We start from the raw sequence: 7,412 nt of genomic DNA on the forward strand, positions 1-7,412 counted from the left end.
GAAGATTTGTGAGCACCTTACCTGCATTTCYTTATCTCCCAGAGCTTCTCTTTACATCATTGTATATTAAAAACTTTTGTGGAAGAAGCAATTCCATGCTCATCCTTTCTGCTGTTCAACAACACGTGAGCAGAAACCTCACTATCTTCTTCTGGCCCATCAGACTGAAGGTCATTACAAGGCTATGTCATTTTACAGAGGGTCAAAGGCTGAATATGAGTTTACTCACTGACCTTCACAACACCATTTTTAAMGCCCTACATTTTGCAAAGCGTGTCCCTAATGGGAAAATCTCACTCATTATGTGGAAAGCCAACGTTTCCCATCCTACAGCCAAAGAAGCTGAGTCATCAGCTGCTTAAGCAACTTCCACCTCTCCAGAAGAGAAACTGGCATTTAGATAACCCTCCTCTGAAATCCACTCAAACACAAAGTTGATACAGACTTGTCATTGTTATCTCTAAAGTCTCCAGGAAGGAAAAGCACTTCTTTCACACCAGTGAGTGCAATTTCAACATTAAAGACACCTCTGTCCACAGGTGCTCCTTGAGGTACTGAAGGGAAGCAACACCCTGCACATGCAAAGGTTACAGTTCAGGCGTGAGATTGATTTCAAGGGTGACCTTAAAGCCTGTTTAACAAGAAAGCTGCAGTCTCAGCCTGTTCAGAGGGGAGGGGTGGTGTGGGGCAGCTCCCACATTATTTGTTCTGCTCCAGGCAGACTAAATCCTTAAAGATGAGGAGAAAAGCAGCCTCTCCCACCACAGGCATAGCCAGAGGGCTCCTAATGAAAGATCCTGCTCTCCAGCTACAATAGGCACACACAGGGCCTCAGGATGCCCTGGGCTGCTGAAACACAGATCCAGACCCTCCCTGCCTTTCACACAACCCAGGATGAGCAGCAAACCTCCCCCATTCACAAGCCCACTCCATGTGTTTTGGGGGCTTTTTGAATGTTTTTCTTTTTATAGTTCACCTCACTTTACACCTGTGACTTTAGCCTAAGGGCTGGGACYATGTTGGCAAAAGCTGAAGTTCAGAAGAGAACATACCTGACAAACAGGCCTTCCTTCTCTCAACAAACAAACCAAGCTTAAGGCAATTCCCACCTTGCAGGCATCACACCCAAAGGACAACACAAATAGAAACAGCCTTGCAAGCAAGAGCAAACATCCAGGATTGAAAGGAGTGTGACTTGGCTTTCCTCAGTAGAAGCGTTAACCTCCCCTAAGGTCAAATCCCACACAAACATGGGCTTTATTATCAAGGAACAGAAAGAGGCATTGAAGAAGCACCAACACCTGACAAAAAGGACTCACAGCCCAAACCACACACTTGGTCCTGTGTATCCACTTGTCCCTAGCTCTCTACCCAGTCCCAACGTTCCTATACACCTAAAAGTGCCACCAACCTCCTGCCACGCAGCTACCTCTTGGATGTTACAGGTGCTCTTTGTTTCAGGAAATAAGCAGAGTTATTTATTCTGTTGATTCATTAATTTCTCCCTGATGATTTTGGAAATAGGAGACTTTGTTTGGCTTCCAGCAAGTCCCACAAGAAACAAACCATGCCACAAAGAAGGATCCTTGTATTTGCTACACAAATAGGATTTTGCTCGTGAGCTGTTAATACAATGGCTATAGGGTGTCATACAATATTAGTGCCAAGCTACAGAGTCATTTGCTACCGAAATTGTATTCTAAGCCATGGCTCAAGTTCTCCCCAAATCCTATAATGTGTGAGTTAACATCAAAGCAAGGCTTCCAGCTGGGAGAAATTTAATGGTACTGTTTTATACAGCACATCTCGTTAATAATGAGCAGTGCATTGGACAGCCGAAAAATACCTACCTTGCATTTACTGAACTAACAAGGTCACACATTCAGATGGTAATATTGGTATGGCATCATGCTGAGCTAGAAAACCTCCTGGAGCAGCTTCTACCTCTGCATTACACAGATTTGTAACAAAGACAGCCAAAAGTTGAAGGAGAGTACAGATTGATTAGACACGAATAAGACTAATGAAGCTGGGATAAGCTAGGATAAAAACAAGATCACCAAAACCAGGCAAAGAAATTAAATACTCAGGAGTACAGGATCTACAAACCCAGAGAACAACAGAAAAGGTGCTCTGGTGGGTTCTATGACTTTGCCTTTCCCAAATGGGAACACCAGAATAAACCAAGTTYGATAATTTTTTCACATTTTAGAATTCCTTCAGATCCATTTACATTTTATTCTCAACCCTATACAGAAGAAATCCCAACATCAGCACATGACTGATTCAGGGGTATTTGGAGCATTACAACAATCTTTTTTGGTATGCTTATCAAGGACCTTTGCTTAAACATCTTCAGAATTTGAGCCTGTTGAGGTGCACACTCAGAAGTCACAGCAAGCCTACAGCCTCACTCCTCAGCTGCTCTCTAGAAAGGACCCACTAAGTAGCTTTGCTTAGTTAGCCATGATGATAATCAATCTTGTGAGCTGCAGAGTGGAGTATTCTACAGCAGAATAACAAGGGACAAAGCAAAACAAATAAACAAAAGCTTAAGCTGCTCTCTGAAAAGCATTAAAATCAGARCTAGTTCATACCAGGCTGGATGGCATTTGGAAAAAATAGTCCTAGAGCAGTGSTCTGGGTAAGCTCCTGAAGAGGCACCTCCATAGGTAATGCAAAAGAACMGTGTCTTCTAAGCACAGGAGAGTTGGAGATCTATGCTAGGCCAACATGCAGGGAAAGGCACCATTCTAATTTTTCTGCTGTCTCTTCTAGAGGTGAGTGATGGAAATGAGCCCATACAGCTGTTCCAGATGTGCTGCCTTCTAAAAGCAAAGCAGCAGGGAATTAGCTGAGATATCAGCATCAGAGTGCCTGAGAGCGATTGCTGGTCCACAGATTTGTAACAAACTTTAACTACTAACTTCCAAACACAGAATTTTCTGTGCCCAAGTCTATTTTGCTTTAGCATCACTGCTGCTAAATTGCACACCCAGTATATTTGAAAACAGGAGTAGGATTAGATCCTCCACCCCTTCAGACCCTCCAGTCTGAGTATCTCAGCACTTCCTGCTATTCCCAACTGTAGATCTCAAAATAAAAGCAATACAAGGACACCATAAAATAGTGACAAAATAGGAAACTGAACCCAGTTCAGATGCCCCAGCTGAATGGAACTTCTTGTCTCCAAACCGTGCAGGAGCCTACATTTTCCAGCACTTTGTCCAATTCACTTCCAAGTATCTCCCAGAGGGAGAAATATTTCATGGTCTAATAGGCATCAGTGTTGGGAAAACCAGCTGACATTTCCCTCTGGGGTTAATGTGGGCTAAACATCATGAGAATTACATTTTGGCTAAGTAAATTCTGCTTCCTTGTACATGATTTCAAAGCACCCATCTCATCTGAGGTCTCAGGCATCAACTCTTTGGGTATCTTTGCCTGGTTTATTCTCTGTAATATCTGCAAACACAATCTAAGATTTGATGAGAATAGAGAAAAAGCTTTGTTTTAAGCTAAACTACTTCCTTTAAGTCCTAAGATTTGCAAAGATAAGTGTGGCTGAGTTTCCCACGATTCAAAAAGTTTGAATTATGCATTAGACAGTTATTAGAAAGCATCCTAAGCAAATATTGGTCACTTCTGGTAACTGAGCATGAGGTATGTTATTTTCAACATGTTTGGGTAACCTCACCTTAAAACTCTCTAGTGACTGGAACCCCATGRCATTCCCAAATATTTGAAATTACTGCATCAGTATCGCTACCACTGGGAAGGTTTATTAAGCATCCAGCCTGCTTCTTCCTTGTGACAATTTAAATGCATTATTTCTCAACCCATGTCCATTGCTATGGAGAACAGTGTCTTTCCCCCTCTCTGCGTATTTTGAAAACTCTTTTTGTACTTTATTTTAATTACAGTTAATTCAGCTTCCCCCCCACTTGTTCTGAGGTTATGCTTTCAAGATCTACAATTGTTCTCCCTGTTGTCCTTTGGCATCTCCCCATTGTCCACATCTTCCCTGAAATGTGCTCAGCAAATTGTACACAATGCTCCAGCTGTTTCCCCAGAACTCTGTGGAGTAAAAGATTTACAGATGACTCTCCTGACACCGCGTGAGTAACTAGCTCATGTTTCTTCAGAAATCTGAGATCTGTGCATTCTCCTGCAGCTACACAGCAACTCAAGATATCCTCTGTTCTTCAAGATGTGGACCAAGCTGGCAAAGCTCTTCAGAGCTACAAGTAAGGGATGTTAAAAAGAAACCAGATTTAAAATAGAGTTTCATTAGAAGTTATCATTACCCTTAGTTTAAAGGGAAAAAAAATTAAAACCCTCAGCTCTCTGCAGACTGTCATTAACTTATCTGTACTGTCTGTGCCAGATCTGTTTTGAAGTACACAAGCCTGACAATACCACTGGAAGAGAAAAAGAAATGAGCTATTCTCTGGAGGCATTATTATGAATAGCATGTGTTCCTGGCCTGTTTCCTCTGGGCCTACTTTATGTATCAGTCCCAAAAAGAAAAAAAAAGAAAAATCAGTCTCACCATAAGGTCACTTATGAATACAGATTTTTATTTTATTGGGACAGTAACTAACCTAAAAGCTCTGTGCTACTACAGGGCTTGATCTGAAACAAAATGATGGTATCGAAACAGAGTTAAGCTGTCTTCCATGCTCCAGAGACAGCACCATGGGTGATTAATCTGTGATGGGGATGTTGATAGAGGGACTGTCTCTCAGGAGGGAGTGCACCAAACCCAGACTCATCACAGAGAGTGAGCAGCTTTTTAATCTTTCCCTACCAGCCTGGAAGTATCAGCCCCAGAGCATTCCCAGCACWAACAAGGTACTGCACAGGACCTGCAACTCAGTGCAACGGTTCAGCTGCTGTCTAGTGAAAAAGTGCACAGAACCATTGCTGTGCAGTTCACAGCTGGGAAAGTCAAAATAGGTAATGAAACAGTCCAATGTGGGTTAAAATGTGGAGGCCAGGACATAAGGCAAAACAGAAAGAAAGATGATTATTTGGAAATCCCCCAAAATATGTACTTCCACTTCAAAGCATGTGAAGACAAGCTGTTCCCTTCCCAGGTTGTCATGCTCTCTATGGGCCTCATTGGCCTTTGAGGAGGCTCATAATAGATTTTTGAGGAGGGAAGGCTTGTACTGGACTATTATTAGTCAATAGAAGGAAAAAATAGAGGGAAATGAACTTATTTTTTGAGTTCAGTGCCCAGAATTATGATTTAGATTCATCTAATTGTATTTGGATCCAGAGAATTAGTTCCATCCATTGTAACAAATGGAACCAATTGCAAAATTTGGATGTGGGTCAGTGTTTAGAATCCAAACCAAAGGTTGACAGCAGGCTTTGTTGCAGCTCCTAATATTTAAAGAGTAAGGGAAGAAAGAAATGAGTAAAGAGAAACTATTTGGCACAAAGTCCCCTGAAATGCTGAAGCTCTGGTTATCAGGATACCTGCTGATCACCACAAACAAAAAATGAGAAAGAAAAAGTGGCACCAGCCAATCTTCTAAGCATGATTAATAACTGAATGTACTAGGAGGAACATTAAAACTATTCTATCTATTCTAGATCTGGGTGAACCTCTTTGAATATTCTGATTGGATTTATTGCCTTAGAAATACTTAGGGAGAGCCTAGTAGAAGACCTAAAGACTTTTGGGCAAGCAAATGAACACCACCAATGCTTTGATGCCATTTAATCTACTGCTACTTCCAAAAGGCTTCTTCCACCCCACTCACTACCCCAAACACCAGYATTTTTTGTATCCCAGTCTCACAGGAACAGCCACATAATTGTGCTGTGTTTCCAAATACTGCAAGTTGTAAAGTTGGGATATTCTGCTTCCAAAAACACACACACACAGGTTCTCTTAACTCCAGGTGAGCTAACACATTTCAACAAAGCCCATTATATGCTTCTGTTTCAAACTGTTTTCCAAGCTCACACCTAGTGGGTAGGAGAAGCAACAGTAGCCTCACTGGTGAGCACCATGTGCTGATTCAGTTTCCGCTCGTAAAACAGGCTGGTGACTCCAGGACAAGCAGTGCCTTTGTGAGGGGAGGCACAGAGCTGTCACACGCTTCAAGCATGGCAGCAGGAGCCAGGAGCACCAGCACGGGGACAGGGATGGGCAGCCACCCCCTACTTCTCATGGCCCCTTTTCTGAAGTGAGAGAAATCCTCCTCACTGAGCAGCCTTCTAAGGGCACCAGGAAAGCTTGGTAATGTCTGCACAGCACTCAAAGATCCTTGGAACCAAAATCTTTTAGAAGCACAAAATAAAGCTGGAATTTGAAGTCAGACAGTTCAAACAGTAAACAGGGCACTTGCCTTAGACAGGGAAGTGGTAACTGGCCCTTGGCACTGCTGAGACTCTCAGTCTGGACAGAAGAGCTTTCTGCACACCACACTTCAGCTCAAACACCAAATGCAGGCTGTCTGCAGGAGCAACTGGCTGCACATCTCCAGTCCGTGCATATTAGCCAGTGCCATTCTCCTCAACCAGCTCTTTCTAGGCAGAACTATTTTAAAACTGACCTTAAAATCTCTTCTACAGAGCCAGCAGTGGGAAAAATCCTTGGTTAGACTGGAGACTGCTTGCTTCCACCACTCACCAGCATTTCCAAGCATTTGCAGAAGCAAATTGGCTGAAGAACCGGAAAAGATGAAGGCTTCAAGAATCATTCAGACCCGGGACTTTAGCACTGGTTTCTGTGCAGCTCAGGCAGCAAACGCTGACAACTTCAGGAGACTGCCCAGCTCTGTTCCACCATCCCTGTTTGGTATAAGGAAAAACTGGGGAAAATACCAAAGAATAATTCAGCTTGTTAAAAGTGACAGCTACATCCCCCAAACACTGAGTACAACGGAGGGTTTGCCTCAAGTTGCTGAAAAGGCATTTATAGTCAGAGGATGGGAGCTGTGAGCCAGATTTAAATGCCACCCCTACACTGAAAACTTCTGGTTTCTCTGAACAGGGCTACAAATACAATCCTAAATTCTACACGAATCCTCACTTCTAAGCTTTGACAGTTTCAGCCTCTTAATCCAGGATCACTTCCTCATGCTGGGCTCCCACCTCAAATTGGGAATTGAGACCTGGGGAAGAAGCAAGTTGTCCTTGCTGCATGTGCTTTGGAGGGCTGGGAGTCCTGCAATGTGTGTTGACCCAGGACAAATTTAAAGTGAATTTGTCTTGAGTGACAATAACAATGCCATAAACAGGCTGGTGAAAGTCAAAATCAATCCCTGTGCCTGCAAGACTACAGCAAGAACACTAACACACCATGCTCTCTCAGCTGGCACTGCTCTGAAACATTTTTGTCTTTTGAGTTTGACCCCCTGTTTTTGGTTGGTTTGATTTGTTTTTTTTTTGTT

Source organism: Malurus melanocephalus, unplaced genomic scaffold, assembly GCF_030028575.1.
Source record: "Malurus melanocephalus ecotype Western Australia unplaced genomic scaffold, MMel_1.1 scaffold_284, whole genome shotgun sequence".
Classification (NCBI taxonomy): Eukaryota; Metazoa; Chordata; class Aves; order Passeriformes; family Maluridae; genus Malurus; species Malurus melanocephalus.